The sequence below is a fragment of the Myripristis murdjan genome, chromosome 6 (assembly GCF_902150065.1).
Source record: "Myripristis murdjan chromosome 6, fMyrMur1.1, whole genome shotgun sequence".
In the NCBI taxonomy this organism is placed as follows: Eukaryota; Metazoa; Chordata; class Actinopteri; order Holocentriformes; family Holocentridae; genus Myripristis; species Myripristis murdjan.
In genome coordinates this window covers 25,416,821-25,435,692 of record NC_043985.1, presented here as the reverse complement: position 1 = coordinate 25,435,692, position 18,872 = coordinate 25,416,821, and positions in this window count along the sequence as shown.

The window sequence follows — 18,872 nt, the reverse complement described above, 5'->3', positions numbered from 1 at the left end:
GCTGTAGCTGCAGGCCTGTCCGTGCTCTGTGTTAATCCCTCCTTTCAGCTGGAGGGCCATTTAGAGCACAAGCACCCAGAGTCTGTTCCAGAATTTAATTAAACATTCTTGGTGTCGCTGTGTTACCTTGCACTCTCACTGTCTTCCTTTCTCCCTCTCTTTCTTTTTCAGACATGAACGCACAGGCGCGCGTACACACACACACACACACACACACACACACCTGCACCTCCTTTTGAAACCAGACTATCCCCACCTGACATCCTCTGAGGCCCTACTGAAGACCTCAAATCTCCCATCTCAGCGCATTCTTCACCTCCAACCTCCATTTGGTGGAATTGATGTGCATTATCTTTATCTTCTGACCTGGCAGTGGCCGTGGCTCATACCTGTGTGCACGGCTGATAAATGCAATAACATTTCACACTGAACTGGAGAATGGCTTCATCAAAATCGTTCGCACACTATTTCAGATTCTTAGGCGCACTATTACGTAATACCACTGCCTTAACAGCGATGCAGATCAGCTCAACCGCGTGCATGTCACTCAGTTCCTCATTCACTCAATTAATCAATTGTTGACTTTGCTGCAATCCCAGTGAGTTACAATGAGATCTCGCAGTTTTTTTTGGAAGAGACACTTACTTCTATGACTCAGTGCAGACAAGATGAGGTATTGCAAAATGGCCATTTTATTCCTCTACTTAGTGATTAGAGGAGTGCATTTTACAATTTATTTGACTACGAGGAATTTGCTTTAGGCTTCTCTGCAACTTTGTTCGGCTGTTAAAGTCTAAACTCCATAAATCTCAGGTGTCTCACCACACCTCACCCCAGTGGTCCATTTATTATGCATGACAAAACACACACACTCACACACTCACACAGACGCTTATGTACATACATGTTTGCGAAAACCACAAACAATTTTCTTAATTAATGCAAAATGCTTTCCGACGAATTGTAATTGTCGTTGCCATAGATTCAGCTTCCGAATATTTGTTGTGTTTGTGGCGGCTTGGCTCCGACTCCTCTGTCTTTCTGCACTCTGTGCAAGTCTGGTACATGTCTGGCAGGTTGTCATGGCTTAATGACCAACCTCTCAGCTCTAAACCTAATCAGGAGGTAGCAGAAGGCCTTTCTTCTCTGCCTCCCTCATCATAGACACTGACACACACACACACACACACACACACACACATTCACTCACATACACACTCACCATTAGAGAATTGTTTGACAGGTGTAAAACATACCCCAATCAGTTACGTTCATCAGCCAATCGGGTAGTCAGTGGGTCAAGATAAACCGTTTCTTGCCAATCAGATGTTGAGGAGGGCCAGAATACACTGTGTTGGTTCCCCCTCGCTGAGAGTGAGTGTGTGTTTGAGTGTGTTATCTTCCCTGGACTAACAGAGGCCCTCATTCATACTCAGGTCTTTATAACTGGCCAAAGAAAGACTAATTTGGGTGGAGGTTTTTGGCAGAGGGGGCTGTATGGGGGAGCTGTATTGTTTGCTTAATCCGCAGTGACTGGGAAGTTGTACGCTGTGCAAATAGTGCATATTTGAGCAGCTCTGCTCGAAAGTAAAGCCCCTTCTGGCCCAAACGTTGAGATAAGGATTGGGCTTGGTTTTATTCAGGGAGTCCTGTCTTAAAGGTCATTTTTTTGCCTGCCTCATTATGTTTTGGTTTCCATCAGAGGTCCACAACACATCAGCATACCTTAAATCACCCTGAATATGTTGGCATTTCCAATGATTTGGAGGCTGCTGCAGAAAGAGCTGTGGACAGTTTCTTGCACAGCAGCAATCTTTTGATTTAGCTCATGATGGCTGTATCTACACAGAGATCCAGGGGGACGATTTATGATGGTTTTCTTTTTTTGTATAGCAGATGGGAGAGAGTGACAAGAAAGACGAAAAGATAGGGAAAAAAACAGGCGGCAAAAGGAGGAGAGCTGGTCTATTAAACTCATACAGATTGAATGTATGGTGCAGCATGCATATGAGTGGCAGGCCTTAACCCTCTCAGTCCTTACATCCTGGGGAGAAGCATTTCTGCTGCTGATTCTGATTATATGATTGACTCAGTTTGCCACCCCCCTGTTTTTGCCTCTCCCCCCCTCCTCCTCCTCTCCTGTCCCACTACCTGAGCTTCAGTCGTACTTTCAGTCTGTCGTCTGTGTGTGCATCAGATCTGATGGCTGTCCCACACACCTACCTTAACACCCGGGGCGGGGATCGAGCTTTCGAGGCTGTGGCTCCTGGTTTGTGGAACGCCCTGCCCACACCCCTGCGGTCTGCTGATTCTGTGGGCTCTTTTAAAGGCAGCGAAAGACACACCTGTTTAGACAGGTGTTTGTGTAATCTGTATACACTAGGTTTGCCTTTACCTATTTATTTTGTATTTTTGTGTGTTTCACCCACTGTTTTTCATATTATTCGTGGTACTTTTTAATGTATTGTGTTCTTCATGTGTACTATGTCGTTGGCTTTTGCACTTTTTATACATGCTTCAAGTGATCATTCACTTTTAAAATATTTTCTCTTTTGTATAATGTACTTGTAAAGCAACTGGCGACCTATGTCTGTGAAAAGTGCTACACAAATGAATTTTATTCACTTAAAACCTCAGAAAAACACACCTTTCATTAATCTTTCTGCCCCAAAATGTTCAGTGTGGTTAGATGGGGTGTGCTTTGATTTACTGCTGAAATGCATTCAGCACAAGTTAAATCAGTGGGTCAGTCCATTGGTTGGTTCTCCTGAAATTGCCACTGAAATAGAAGTATTGTTATTTGCTTATATTTTACTTAAGTAGAGGGAGAATTATTGCTGTAAAAATCAACTTAGTTAACAGTAAAAAAGTAGCGTGGTTACATTGTACTCAGGAGTAAAAGTTAATGAGTTTCTTTTAAGGAAAAAATGGTTTGGGTGATGCAATCTTTCCAATGCAATTCTAAAAAGATGAGACTACAAAGCCCACAAATCAGACTGTTTGGATTAGAAATTTGAAAACTTAAAAAAGTGCATGAATTAAATTAAGATTCCTCTTTTCATCTCTACTGACCGACCTGTTCACTGTGGAAGGCTCAGCAATTGGTCCGTTTATGACGATCCAGATCCTGTTGCATATGGAGGACAAACATAATCCATCCTTTGTAGCGGATGCCATTTAAAATGTAGCTAAGTACAACACTTCAGCAAGAATGTCTTCAAGTAAAAGTAAAATGACTGACTTTAAAAAAATACTTAAGGAAGTACAAGTACACAAAAACGGTACACATTTACCGTAACATGAGTAAATGGAATTGGTTACTTCCACCCTTGGAAACAGGCACCTAAACAGTCAGTCAGCCTGTCAGCCAGTCCGTTACTCAGTCAGTTGAACTGGCGGCGGCCCAGATCCACCAGCCTCGCTCAGGGCAGAAAGGGGCTGGGAGAGACATGAGTGTGGTGTGGTAATGATGCTTTTTCCCTCTTTACTCCGGTCGTTTATAATGATATGCCAGGAAAGGCAGTGGTTCAATCTCTGACAGTAAAAAGAGCACATGGGAGAGAGAGAGGGCTCTGTACTGTGTGTGTGTGTGTGTGTGTATGTGGGTGAGTGTGACAGTTGTGTGTTTGTTTGTGTGACAGTTAGTTGGCAAAGTCAGGCCCTAGCAAAATGTTTCACCTTGTTTGACGTGGAGCAGCCAGGCTTGTAACATGGCCCCGGGCTGCATGCGGAGTGTTTTGACGATGCGTCATTGTAAATCTAAATGTTCTGACGCACTGCCTTCCCGAGAACTTAAACTTTCCTACATATGGCCCAAGGCTGACTTTACAATCTTGCCCACTATTTGGCTTTCAGATCAATCAGTCAATCTATAACATTGCCATAGCTTCGGTTTTCAAACATAGCAGCCATTCAGGCTTGGAGCACAAAAGTCAAACAGAGTGCACTAAAGGGTTTGATAAGGAGAATAGCGTGTTATCAGCAGCTAAATCCGCCGCTGATTCTGTGGGGTTTTGAAGCTCAATAAATTCAGACAGCTGCAGCAGTTAGTGCTATTGTGATACCTTTTGAGTTACTGCGATAGATTCTCTGTATCAGAACTTTAAAGGCATGCTTTTTAGGCCTGTGCAGTCCAGGCCCTTCCTAATCTCCCAGTCATCTGCATAGAACTGCATAAAACTGCCGCTCACAATGGCAGTGCAGATCAACACCAACAAAGCTAACTTGTCTAACAAAGTGCTGCTTTATTTCAGCCACCCTTTAAAACACACAAGCTATAATCTATGGGGGGGTGTTTGGATTTGAGGTCTGAATCTCTCAAAAGCGGAGCTCCCCTTTTTTCCCCTTTTTGCTGTATTGAGGAATTCCCTTATCTTGCCCCACCAGTGGCGTAGCACAGAAAAGAGCAGGCCGCTCCATTGTCAGCCCCTTAGAGTCCCAGTCTTGTTTGATAGTGTTTTCTGCGGGTCACTTGACACCCCTCTCCCTCCTCTTCCAACACCACCTCCTATCCCCTCATTGTTTGCCTGTTCTATTATTCCCTAACCAGATTCAGGGTGTTTTGGGGTGTTTGGAAGCGGGGTAGGGGGGGTGGGTATTGGGAGGTGGATGTAGGGAGGATAGGCAAGTTTGTCATCGGTTTGAAACAGTGAAAGGCCTCAGTCATGGAACCATATGGAGCCTCCAGACAATCAAATTACTTTTTTCTTCTCTCGTCTTCCTCCCCCTTTTCTTCTTTCCCCTTTCTGTTTCTTTGAGAAATCACCGCGGACCTTTGCGTCTTGCCACCCCGAGGCAGGGAGGGCACGAGGGGAAGATGTGACCGAATTCCGCCACTTGTAATTAGTTAATGAAATAATGAGATCATCCTTTGTCCATCTATCGTCCCCTGAAGAATTCTGGGGGAAATGCCTCGCTCTAAAAGGTGAGGACCCTTTAGGGGGGGGGAACAAATATCCCAGAATTCCCCAGGAACACTTGCACTTGTGAGACAATGGATGTACAGCACAAAACAATGGGTCTGAACGCCCAAAAATATTACATGAGAAAATTATGAATAGCTATATCAGTAAATTGTAATTTACATCCTTGTATTTCTTGCACTGATCAGTATGTTTTTTTAATTTGCTGGAGCGTTTGGTTGCTCTCACACATCAACTGAAAAATGGACTTTACAGAGTTACTTTTAGCAGAGCAGGCTGCAGACAGATTTATAGCTGATGTGAGGGAAGATTGTTTTTGCACCTGTGGCGAGCTGAATGTTTTCACCATTTCCTCTAGGATTTGCTTCCATTTGCCATGGTAACAAGCATCCCCAGTCATTTAAATGGCAAGGTGAGTGGAGAATAGCCAGGGGGTGTTGCAGGGGGGAGAGAGAGGGATGTGCACGTGTTCTGGGGTAGAACTCACACCAGAGTCAATGCCTGGGTGGCCAATTAGCAAAAAGGGAAAAAAAGACCCTGTGCCATCAACCAATGACGGCTGGGGGAGCTGAGAAGGGGGAAGTTTTTTTTTTTTTTTTTTTTTGTCTGTTTTCCTCTCCCTTTTTCTCCCTCCCTCTGTCCCTCTTTTACTCTCTAACTCTGTCTGTCAACTTGGTGTCCACAGCAAAACTCTGTCGGAATACGCAATGAGGATTACTAGACTGGAAGCAGTGGGATTTCAGGAGTTCTGTGTGTGTGTGTGTGTGTGTGTGTGTCTGTATGCATATGAGTGGCTGAGTGAATTTGTGTATGTATGTGCGGCTGTGTGCATTTGTGTATGTACGTGTGTGTGTGTGTGTGTGTCTGTGTGTGTGTCACTTGTTTGTGGAACAAAAATGTCCTAGTGTGTCCCTAGACAGACATTTGGCTGTGTCCCATTGGCCATAGAGGATTACAAACCCTCTCTTTGCCTCTTCACACTGGCCCACAGTGCTCCACTCCCCCTGGCTAATGACCCAGTGAGACACATTCATTGCTTCAAATAGACCTCACAGATCTGAGCTCATCCCTTATATTTCCTTAACATAAGACATTTGCACACCAAAAGATGATTATCAGGAAATCATGGAAGCAAGAAAATCAGATCCTTGGATTCTTGAACACCCCCTTTGATATCTAAATGACTCATCAGTAGTTTTATGAACTTAGCCAAGTTTTAGGTGCAGAAAAAGATGTTGTTGGCTTGGTTGAGCAACTGAGGACAATCCCCCATTTTTTTCCTGAGCTATCCTGGAATTGCCCAAAGCACTACGAAGATGAGAATATTTAGTTAATGAATCAGTGTTAAGTGGGAAACCGGGTGCAGTGTATCAGATTCCAGTGACAGCAGATTCAGTGCTACAAGCAACTGTGTGGTATAATGTCTACTTCTCTGACCACTGGTGAGAGTAACAAGTTGCTGGTCAATGCTGTGGTAGCTGTGTTCCTCCCAGGCCTGCTCATTAATGATTATGAAATGGATGGAGTATTAAGGAGGGACCTGTGGGAGCCTGTCTTCCCCTCTCCGCTGCTCTAGCCCTCATCTTCACACTCGAACCCTGCAGGTATGCAACTGAGCTGATCCTACCTGACGCCAAGCCAAGCCCTGAACATATAACTCCCCCTCCAGCCATTCAGCCTATTTATACACACAAGGATTATAGTGAGTGGAACGCCTCAAATGATGTGAGAAACTAGACACTGCAAAAATTAGCTTTGGGGTTGTCCTGCTTAACTCAGTGGCCTAAAGGAGGGGTTTTGTATTTTTTCATGTTTTGAACCCCCAAGTTGACTTTCATGAAACTGCGGACCCCCTGAGATGAAGATATTTTGGTTTGTGCTGAAAAGTGTGACATGAACACAGACAAACACATTTTTGGTGGAGAATTAAAACATAGTGTTATTTTTTGAATCATAACACTTGATTGTGGATTAGAATATAGCAAAATTACACTATTCCTAATTTAGTTTAGGACTGCCTGGAAGCCCCTCAAAAACCCTTGGAGATCCTTGGACCGCATTTTGAAAACCACTTTTTTTTCTTCTTCTTCTTCTTCTTCTTTTTTTTTTTTTTCAAAAATATAACTGTTTGAATGAGCAAGTGGATTGATGATCTGGAAAACCCAGAATGTATATCCAGTGAACCATTTGGATACATTTGGATGTCTCATTCAAATAGTTATGTTTTGAAAATTCAGTGGTTAGTGCACAAAAAAAAGTGACTACCACTTCCTAATGTGATACTTGTGTTTGTAAGTTTCAGTTCATATTTTGACTAAAACTATGTTTTCGGGATTTGAGATTTTTGTGAACACAATGCACATGGACAGGGGGTTATAAACCCTGGTGGAGAGGCTGGCCTGTTTGGCAAACATGAGGCAAACACTAGCTTTCTTGCAGTAGTACTGACTAATTGAAGTGTTGAAAAAACCTAAAAATGTAAACCTATGACAGAGAGTTAAAATGCTTGTGTTTGCATGTGTGTACTGTATACATGCGTGCCTATGTGTGTTTATGTGTTTTTGTGTGAGCAGTCAGTTTTAATGACTTGAGGCCTCACTGTTGAAATGGAGAATAACTAATGAGTGTGTGCTGGTGGGTGTGCGTGCGTTTGTGTGCAAGCATGCACATTTGTGTGAGTGTCTGTGCGTATGAGTGTGTGTAGAGGAGCACAGGCCTGGAGTGGGGTGCTGCTACTGCATTTGGGTCTTTGTGGCTCTCTGTGAAGCGGGGTCGACCTTGTGGGGCTCTCCTCTGGGGCCCAGACAAAGCCAGCGCAGGATTATCCACCCTGGGACAAAGTGTGTGATTACCATGAGAAAACAGCCAGCTCCAGCCCCATAGCCGAGGACTGCCAGGCCTGCTGGAGAGGTGGGCCGCCACTCATTAGCTGCAGGGAGATGCTGAATGCAGGCACACACTCACCGCCTTACACACATACACATGGACCCACAATGACATAAACACACACACACATACTCACTCCGCTCATACTGATGCACATGCATGCCTTCACGGATACAGTTTGCAGCTCTTGCATACACACTCACACTCAGCATAGCAGCCATATCAACAAAGAATGCACTATTTTATTTATTTTCCCTACTATGGGGTCTAATAAGGACAGAAATATTGTCTGGGAACTGTACTACAAGCAAAATCATACACATAGAGAGTCTGCTCTGTATTGTACGGCAAGAGAATTGTAAAGCTCTAGGGATTTAAGGTCATCCTTACGCTGAAATACAGATTTATAGGTTGCTGTTAGGAGGTTGCTCTTGTGTTTTATCGTCCTTATTCCTTTCCTTTTCAATGTTCTATTGTGTTTAAGTATAAAGCATGTTGCATTGCATTTAATTGTGCTACAAAAATAAAGTTTAGTTTTGGTTCGGCATGGAAATTCACTCTACTATGTGTGTGAGTGTATATGCATGTGAATACTTGGCACCATGTAGGCTTCGTTGCTTTGTTCAAGTTTGCTTTGCATAATTTGTATTTCATTTTAAAAAATAGGAATGGTGTGAGGTTTCAGCATGGGTGTGTGCTCCACAATGCCCGGACCGAGATTGGTATCTTATCCTGCTGCGATGACCCTATAAAGAGAAGCTGCAGGTCTATTGTAGGGCTTGCGTCTTAAGCCCCTGATCAGTGGATTTGCCACCTCTTCACTGGAGGGTCTCTCTGCCCGGCCAGGCTGGATTAAAGGGATGAGCTGATACTCCTCTATCTCCTCATCCATCCTTCTGTCTCCTTGGAGGAGGATGAGAAGAAGATGTCTTTTGTTGAGGGGGAGGCAGCCCACTCAAGTTTAGCTGGAGTGGGTCTGAGATGGAGGAATGGGTGGATGGGGGGTTGGGGTATAGATCAACAGGACACCTTAAATTTACAATGAGACAGAGCGGCAGATAACTGCAGTCAAAACAAGCCAGTGCAAACCGTCTTTTCTACCTGCACCGTTTTCAGTCAGCTCTGAGCCTGCTTTTTATGTCTTGGCTTTTATGTTGTGCAGTATCTCTTTATTTCACTTTTATTGCATCAAAAGCTGCTGTACTTTACATTTTATTGTCTTTATTTTATTTTATGTATTCTATACTTCTAAATATTCCCGGTAGATATTCTTTGAAATATTCCTGTACATATCTCAAAGGCTAGGCTGTTATTTGCTCTGGATAATAAAGTTACACTTACCTTGACTTAAATGGTGTATACCAGGAGGTAGAGCAACACACACACACACACACCATGATGGGCGAATTGTTTTAATTGGGTGGCAGCTCTCGGTCAACAGGGAGGTCAAGAGTTCGATGCCCTGCCGCTTTGACCCCTCACATTTACAGCATTTTTTTGTGTGAAGCCACTCTTTTATATTTATTTGGCCTTTACAGCTTTGTTCTACTTTATGACCTCTTTGTTTCCTCATTGTAGGGAGGCTGCCGGAGAAGAGTGATTGAGCTGGTGGGCAAATGGATTGCCGCAGACATATGTGTTGGCGAAATCGAATTTTCATCGTCTTTTTCTGCCACTGTCGTATCTGATCCAGTCTCCTCTCCCCATTTCCTCCACTTTCATCTGTCCTTGTGCAGAGCATCTCCTCCACACCTCTCTCCTTCATTCCAGGATCTTCTTTCATCCATATCTTGTCTTTATCTGGTCTTTTTCCCCTCTCCAGGGTGGGAGACAGGTCACAGCTGTAGGGGGACGGCGAGCCTGTCACGTGTTGCTTTGTCTCGGGCCTTCTCCAAAACATACCGCCACAAGTTACCCTGGCAACTGGCTTTCCTTTTAACCGCCGTACTGTAGTTTGGAGGAAATGGCAGCATTCCTCCTCCGGCCAGTGTTCTCTGGTGACTCCACAAAAGGTCACTATGACTTTTAATTTCTCTCCTCCGGGTATGATTCATGATTTGCTCTCTTATATGGGCCGGTTGATGTTTATATTCGACTTCTGGAAGAGCTAAAATAAATCCCGATCTGATTGGACACCCAGCTATTTATCTACCTAGAGACGGCTGCCAAAAGGCTATTCACTGAAGCAGGAGTTAGTGAGTGTCATGAGAGAGAAATGAATCCTGGTGTGTAGCTCTATAAATATTTGACTCTCCTTTCCCTAGCCCTCACCCTGAGAAGAAGCTCTGCCTATTCCTGCTCTCCTTACCGGAGGGAACTGGGTGGCAAGCCGTCTGATTAATTGACTTAAAGAGAACATAGATCATGTTTTTTGGGAGACCTAGAAAAAGTTTGGGCCTATCCTCTATATCCTGCAGAACATCTTACTCAGCAGTGTATTTGAGCTTGTTATCAGTGAAACATTATGCCGCTAAAGCTTGCCTTCTTTTTTTTCCCCACATTCCTTTGCAGTATCTTCTTTGAAGTGAGCCATGTTTGGCTATATGAACCCATTCTCCCTCAGCACCCAAATATGTCTGTCTGTCTTTCCTTTCTACTAGATTAGTTTAACCTAGGAACAAGACATGAATATTAGCGAATAGGCTGTCAGAGGCATTGAAGATTTGTGTGCTTCTGATGACCCCAGAAGAAGTAAGTATTTTACTCTTATTAGCATGTGGGCCTCTGGAGACGTAAGCATCTACTTATGTGTGTGCATATGTGTGTGTGTGTGTGTGTGTGTGCACACTATGAGATCTACTATGAGTATCACAGATGGCCTGGGGTCCTTGGGCTGACATGACTTCTCATTTATAACCCACAGGGGTGGAAGCTGCACCCCTGCCTCTCTACACCACTCACTCTCTTTTTCTCTTTCTCTCTATCTCTCTCGCTCCCTCGGTCTCTCTCTCTCTCTCACACACACACACACACACACATACACATGCATACACACTATGGGCTGGTGCACTCTACCTAGCAACGCTCAGCTCTGAATGGCATCGCACTGGTCCATGGTCCAACTCTCTATAGTCAGCACAATCAATAGCCTGGCTGAAGCTTGAAGATCTGGCTGGTCTCCACAAGGGGGACTGCTTTTGCTTTTCTGTGCTATCATTACAATTACCACAGCATAATATCATCTTCTGTTCATCAAAGCACACAGATTTAGCTGGAAAATAAAATCCACAAAAATAAAAATAAAAAAAATTCTAAAATCCTGGTTGGATTCGAAAATCCTCTTTTTCATTTGCTCTCTTTTTCCATGCATTGAAAGAAAGCAATTTTTTAAACTAGAACAAAAGTAGATTTTCTTTTGGGAACTCATTTTTCTCCTCTCTTTTTTTCATTCAACAGTTACTATTTTTGAATACTTCCACTGAGGGAATTCAACAAGCCCCCTCCTCTATCCATCCACACAGCAACCAGTGCTCATTGAAGAAAAAGGATCAGCTCCTTCTGGTGTGTTCCCTGGGCCCGTTTTAGCATAGGTCCTCACCCTGGGGCCTTTGGGCACGGCTCCATGCCCTGACACCGGAGTCTGGGGGAATGCACACCCTGCTGAATGCTTTCTAATGGCTTAGAATGGCCTTTAATGGGCTTGAAGATGCAAGGCTCCGTATGGTGCTGTTCACCTGGGAAAATCACAATCTGTGCACCCAAGGACCGGACGCAGGCCTACACATATAACACACACACACAGACACACACAGACACACACACACACACACACACACACACACACACACACAGATAAACAGAAACACAAATTCAGTCAGGCTTTTTGCAGTCTCAGTGCCATTGTTCTGTTTGGTGAATAGAGCCTGGAACGTGGTCAGTCACGGTTCCATTAGGGTGTGCTGTGCGTTTGAGGAGTGATGTGTGTGTGTGTGTGTGTGTGTGTGTGTGTGTATGTATAGGCGTGTGTTTGCGTGTGTGTGTGTGCCTGTCTGGGTTTGTACTCTTTCTCTTCTGTCCTGCGGTCATTGTCTATTCCACCCCCTGATCTGACTTGTGCAAAGATAAATATTGCATTTTATCGATCATTATCAATGATAGAATAGATGGAATATATATAAGAAGGGCTGGCCCCCACCCCTCTTCATGCTGGCTAATGGGTGCATGGTTCTGCTTGGTCCTGATTAACAATAGCGGTGCTACATATTCTCCTGTTCGCTTTCTCCAACACTCCACCCCCCTCCCATCCCACCAGTCTCCTATCTGCCTCACAAGTCTCAAGGGTCTCGTAAAATAGCACACTCCGGCTAACCAACTTGTGCTTTGTTTACCCAGACCAGAGTTTTCTCCCCGTTATTTATTGCAGATGGGAAAACTGGAATGTTGTATGTGTATTTTCTTGATCTTCTTTCATCCATTCTTCCTTTCCATTACAACTTACTACATTATTATTGTCTCTGATTCTGTCTCTGACCCATCTCTCTCTCTCTCTCTCTCTCTCTCTCTCTCACTCCCTCATCACCTCCATTTATGCCCATGCAGCTGCTGGAGACTGTAACAAGCATGACCAGCAGTGAGAGGTGCTCTATCAGTGGGAGGGTGTGAACGTGACCAAGCGGGAACTTCCCTCTCTACAAAGGCACGACGGCCTGCGACTGAACATCAGCATCAACAGAAAGGCACCCGCTTTTGTTTGCACTTAATGGATGCTGCCTATTCACTTATTCACTTCCCTTCTTCAGCCTTAGCTCATCTCTTTATTTTTTGTCTCAAATTCTCCCCTTTTGACTCAGTACAAAGCATTTCTATAAAAGGGTTTTCCTTTTCTTTTATTGTATGGTGAAACCTTTCAAATTCAGCAGCATTACAGTTGAGTTCACATATCACCCGTGCACACAAAAGTCAAATGTGCCTTTGATGTTAACCTATGTAAATCTCCTACTTGATCCATCTTTTCCTTATAGCTGTCTGCAGATGTGCTTTCAATTGCTCTGAACTTTCCCACCTCAGCCTCTTTTCTTCTCCCAAAATTTCTCTCTCCTATAGTCCCCTCTCCTCACCTGAGCTGCACTGTTCCACTTTACTGAACATCACTGCTCAGGTCAGTAGAGCACGATGAGCTTTGGCTTGTGGGGACCTGAGCCAGGGGTTGGGGGCCCCTACTGCCCTCCAGAGGGAGTGCCCATGGACGCAAGGGGAGGGCCAGGGCAGCCCCTTTTGACAGCCCAACACATAGGGTTTGCTGGTGACCAGGGGGCCACAGAGGGGGCCAAACTATACTGCTTTAGATAGCACCACACCCCAGTTCCATCCCCCAAGACCCCGGCCTGTTGTTGCCTTGGAGGGGAGGGTGTGTTTGCAGGAGAGACCAGGCGAGAAGAGGCAGGGCCCGGGACAAAAGCTGGTCCTCAGGCCAGCACTGTTCTGCATGGTAGCGGCCGTATTCTTCTTCCCCTTTTTTTTTTGCCTTTTCTTTTCTTTGGGTTGGCTGCCTTTGTGGCGTTGTGATGGAGGCTGGGGGGCTGATATGATGGATGGAACTGGGGGGCTTGGACAGGCCGGGGGGTGGACGGGGACGGAGGGGCCCAGTGTCGTGCTCCCTGTCTGAGAGGAACGTGTGAGGCATGGGGTGGCCTTGGGTGGTGGGCGGATTGGAGCTTGGGGGGGGTGAAGGTTTATGTATGGTGTGTGTGTTTCAGTTTGAAAGACCGTGGATGGAAAAAAGGGGGGAGGGCGCAAGCGTTGGCGTGAAGGAGTGTGTGCGGGACGGTTGGGTTTGACGAAGCGAGTGTATATGTGTATGCATGAGGAAGTATGTGTGAGGAAGGATGTTGCTGAGGGTGGGGAGTTGTTGGAGAGGAGGGCACGTCCACAGGAGAAGAATCGCCTTTGAGCATCGTGGGGGATCCAGCTCTGATGAATCTGCAAGAAAACCGAAAGAATATAGCAAAAATTTTGTTAAATGATATTGACAAAATCTGCCCATACCTATTTTGAAATAGCTTGTATTTCTACACATTAAAAAACAGTGTCAGTGTCAGTGGTGTATTCATGATGTCAGTTAGTATTAGGACACCTTTGCACAAATTCATACATATTTCCAAAATATCAAAAATATAGTGAACTATTATTAATAGGGAGAGAAAAACCTGAACCGATGTGTGTGCACGTGTATATGCATGTGTATGTATGCTTGTATGTGTGTGTGTGTATAAAGCACATGCATGTTTGGGAATACTGGGTGCTACTATATGTGGGGCTCGGTCCTCTGGGGTTGAAAAGACAGATGAGGGTACAGAGTTGGGATGAGGCTACCATTTTTCATCATAGACAGTATAGAACCAGGGCTGGATAAATTGTTTAAAATAATCATCATATTACTTTTCTACTGCCAACTGACATATGATACCACACACACACTTGGTGAATCTGTCATCAATTCTGTGGCTTCACTCTGCCCCCTCTCCTGTTTCTCATGTTGTCTGCAGCTTCCTGTTTATTCCCTCAAGTCAGAAAAAAATGGAAATACTGCTATTCCCAAGAGATCAACCTCCTCCTCTGCCCTCCTTACTGCACCTTGCACTGTGGAATGCCCTCTCAGCAAATCAATGACAAGCTTCTTCTTGACTTCCTCCTCTCTCTCACTACCCACCTTGCAATGTGGAATGTCCTAATCTGCAGGGATACACTAACAAGTGCTCGTCACCCCAGGAGCACCTTTTCACAATTTCACCCATAAAAAAACAAACCCGATGAGCCACCATTCAGTGTCCTCATGCCATTCAAATTCAAAAATTCTCATTAATGAGCGGTCAATTTAAAAAATGCAATATAGTTATCTGTTTCTATCAGCTGAAAAGGGTTTCACCATTGCAGGCATCATTTGTTACTTAGGCTATATTTTAATCTTGGAAATGAGTCATCTGTTTTGAAGGTTTGCTTGAAAGTAGGGCTGAAAAAATAATCGAAACATTACTGAAATCAAAATATGGCCAGTGCAATATCTAGATTGCAGAACCTACAATTTTCTTCATAAAATAAAATGTGTGACAAAATAGCACTACAAATGAAATGTGGTGGTGCTGCAGAGATACACCGGACTACAAATCATACTCTCAGACACAAGTAAAATAACATTGCCATCAGTGAAAATTATGATGCAAAAATGATCATGCCCACTAAAGTTGGGAATCATACCACAATTGCATTATCTGTCAAAATAACTGGAAGATTATTACTTTTTTATTCCTTCACTGTATCGCTCGGCCCTATTTGAAATGCATCACATTGCTGGTGAGGTCACTGGATGGAGGCTATAAGACAAAGAGTGAAAGTAGCAACCTCATCCCACCTTTACTGTAGTCTATCAGACCAGCTGGAAGGCTTTGTTGACCGACACAGACCACCTGCTGCATGACAGAGCCCCCTGACACCACACTTTCACTTTCCCCTCACAGAGACAGATAGCAAGCCTCTTCCTGGTGCATCATGGACGGGACTAAGAAAAAAATAAATAAATAAAGGAAGTCAGGACAAACGCCAATCTTTTGCCCATCAGATACCCATCAGGTCCTGACAACCTGCTGGCATCCCACTGGAAGACTGAGAACAGTATCTGGCAACCCACTGGTTGTCCAGTAGCAGCCAGGCTGGTGGCTGTCACCCAGTGCCCAGAGAGAGACATCCTCTTAGGGCTGGGACAAAGGTGGCTGGTCCTGGGGGATTACCCATTAGCATGCTAGTCTGTGTGTTTAACACTGGCCTGAATGGAAAGGACAAGAGCCAGCACCCTGGTCTATTCTTAAGCAGGGAAGTGTTACTGTTTCAGCTGCTAATGCTGGTCTGACTTATGCATATGTGCGCATACATGCATATATATGAGAGGAATCTTAGTTTCTATCGGTATGCTGGGTTCTACAATGACGTCTATGTTTTGTGAAGCGTTGCATTTGTTATATTTTGACCAGATGTAATGGGGTACAAGTGACACTGCAAAACACTGGTTTATGGCTTTTCAGCTCATGGCTCAAAAGTTCAATCCTTCTTTCACTTCCCAAAAAATTGGCAGCCTGACCTTTTAAAATTAAGGGTTGGTTCTTTAGTGGTTATCAGACTGTGACACACACTGACTGTGATTTTCCAGAGCAAACATGCCCAGTGCTTTTAGTTGGGACACAGACAGAATTCGGATTAGTTTCCTTAGAATGGCCCAGATGTCACAGATAATAAAAAAATGAATAAAAATGAATGTATTGCAGCCTATCCCATATTGGGATTCATGTCAAACTGAACAGGATCAAAACGTGGATGTTAAGACCAGATGGTTTATGTAATAATGGGTTGTTTACCGGTTATCTGAAACTAGGCAATCTCTGTAAATCTCTGAATTGCTGACAGTGATTTAGCTATCTGGGTGTTCTATCTGCCGCGGCGATCTATAGTATTTCTCTCTCTGTGTGTGAGTCTAATGATGGGTGAACGCGCCTGTATGGAAATGTGTATTTGTGAATGTGTGCGATTGTGTGATGTCAGTTGTTCTCAGTGATTGTGCTTTTTGTGTGTATGTGTGCCTGTGATTGTGTGAAATTTTCGGACTGCGTGCTGCTGTGTGTCTGATTGTGTGCTCAGACTTGCTGGCTGGTGGCTGATAATAACACAAGAGGCTGTGTGTTTGTGGATGTCTTAGCCGTGGAGATTCCCACCGTGCTCAGCGTGTCTGGGCTGTGTGTGTTTTTGGGGTTGCACGCGTGACTCCGCCAGCTGTTCTTTTCTCCTGTTGGCCCCCTCGGTCCTACTCACCCCTTGTCCCTCGCAGACCCCTCCTTCTCTCAGAGGCCTGCTCTTCATCTGATAAGGGCCGCGTTGGCCAAACCCTCAGCAGAGCTCCTCAGAGCCCCTCAGAGCTGCTCCATGCTAACAATACGCCCTCCTTCCCCTCCACACTCACACCATTTACATGTGAAAACGCTGGGTCTTATCTCCAGTTCACTGGAGCTATGGCACAACAGCCAAGTCTAAGTGTGTGTGTGTGTGTTTGAGAGAGTGTGTGCGTGAACGCAAGTGGCCTTGTGAGAGAGCTGCATGACTGACAGTAAAGGATAACAAGTGAATAGTGAGAGTGATCACTTTATGCGGCTATATATAATGAGATAACGTTTTATATCCTTACTTAAGCTTTAATTCTCCACATTTTTCAGCACAGTGATATTACAAGAGGCTGGGTGAGCAAATTAGATATAACCTCAAGAGTCTCATTCTGCACTAGTTGAAGGTATTAAGGCCTCCACTGTCAGTGGGACATAAGCCAACTTCATCACACTTGCACTGTATCCAATAGCTGAGGGCTGCGGTAATGCAAAACAAATGACCCCCAAGAGAGTAAATCCTAGCCTCTTTGCTCTCTTCCCTGCCACCTTGGAAAATTGCCATGGTGTCGGTGTTAACAATAATCCTCATCCAAATCAACATTAACATCACCACAATTTTCACCACTCCCACCACAGCCAACTCAGCTCCTGCTATTACCGCTGTTCATCCTCTTCATCCTCATCATCATTAATTTCATCATCATTGCTGTTCCTGCCATTCTCACTGTCATCGCTCTGTGAGGGTCCATTAAGTCAGAGTTATGGGCTTGGTCTTATTTGGGACATTGGGACGTAGATTAATGAAATCCCACGCATATTGCTTTAATATAATCTGTGGTGCGTAGAGCAATTTACGTCAAAGAAGAATGTGAGGTCTGTGATGATGAATTAACTTTAACTCATATTTAATCTGTGCGTTTGTCAGCGAATATCTCACCATGGAGGGCTTCATCAGTGTCCACCAAACATCAACACTGTCTGACGCCAGGCCACACAAGGTCCCTACATTTGTGATGTACGTATTGTACATGTGCGGCGTGTCTGCACAATACTCCAGTTTTCTCAACAGAAATTCTCTCTTTCTTCCCACTTCGCCAGCTGCCGACCACACATATGATCAAAAAGATTAAGAGCCTCAAACAGTGAGTGACGGGACGGACAGGAATGGAGAAGTGCCTGGTGATGCAAAGCGTGCAGGCTTTTAATTAAAGCTTGTGTAGTTAAGGGCTGGGGCTAAGCAAACAAGGGCCTCCAGCATCAGAGTTTAAGAAGAGGAGAGACGAGGGGGGCGAGAGAAAAGCTGGTAACGTGGAGAAAAGAGGGGTGATGGGAGTGAAAATGAGATGTGTGAGAATAGGAAGATAAAAGATGAGCATATGAGTAGACTGGGATAAAGGAAGAGAAAAAGTGAGGGACAGGTAGAGCGATGGGGAGGCCATAAGAGGGGATGAGTGTGCGCCACTAGAGATGCTATCAAATGGTATCTGGTATATCATAATGTGATGAGGATATTGGGGTGGGGAGGGCAAGATGAGATGCAGGGCTTTTAGGGGAATATTACAATTAAAATGGGGGGCCATGGGTGAGATAACACACACACACACACACACACACACACACACACACATTCATGTATTGACAAAACCAGTTGTGATGTAGGATGTAGATAGTTGCCATGAATGCCAGTTACATGCAGATTTGAGCCTGAATATGTTAACAATTTAAAATGAGTGGATTCTGGGATATCAAATGAGAAAGGGGCTATTTTGCCTAACAGGGTGAGGAATTTAAATTTGACTTCTAATATCAAAGCAATAACACAAGGGATGAAATGAGGAGTCTCAGTTTCCAGTAGTTACTAGTCTGCCTCTGAGTCTCATCCATCATAGGGATGAGGCGACATCTACTGGTGGAAATATGGAAGTACATAAGGGTTCTGTCCACCTGGCAGAAAGATCAGAAAATTGAAGCGTGAAGGGAATATGGGTGCATTATACTAATGGTTTCAAAACATTGTCCAGGTGTTTGGAGCTAAATGATGACTACTTTAATGTCACAAGTTCACATTCACTGGAAGGTAGCACCAGTAGAGGATGCCTAACAATGACTATGCTGCTAAAACGTTGTCTATGCATACAATAAACAGTAAGGCAACATCCTAAAAGCTTGTGTTCCTGTTGTGTGAAGTGTTTGTGATCTA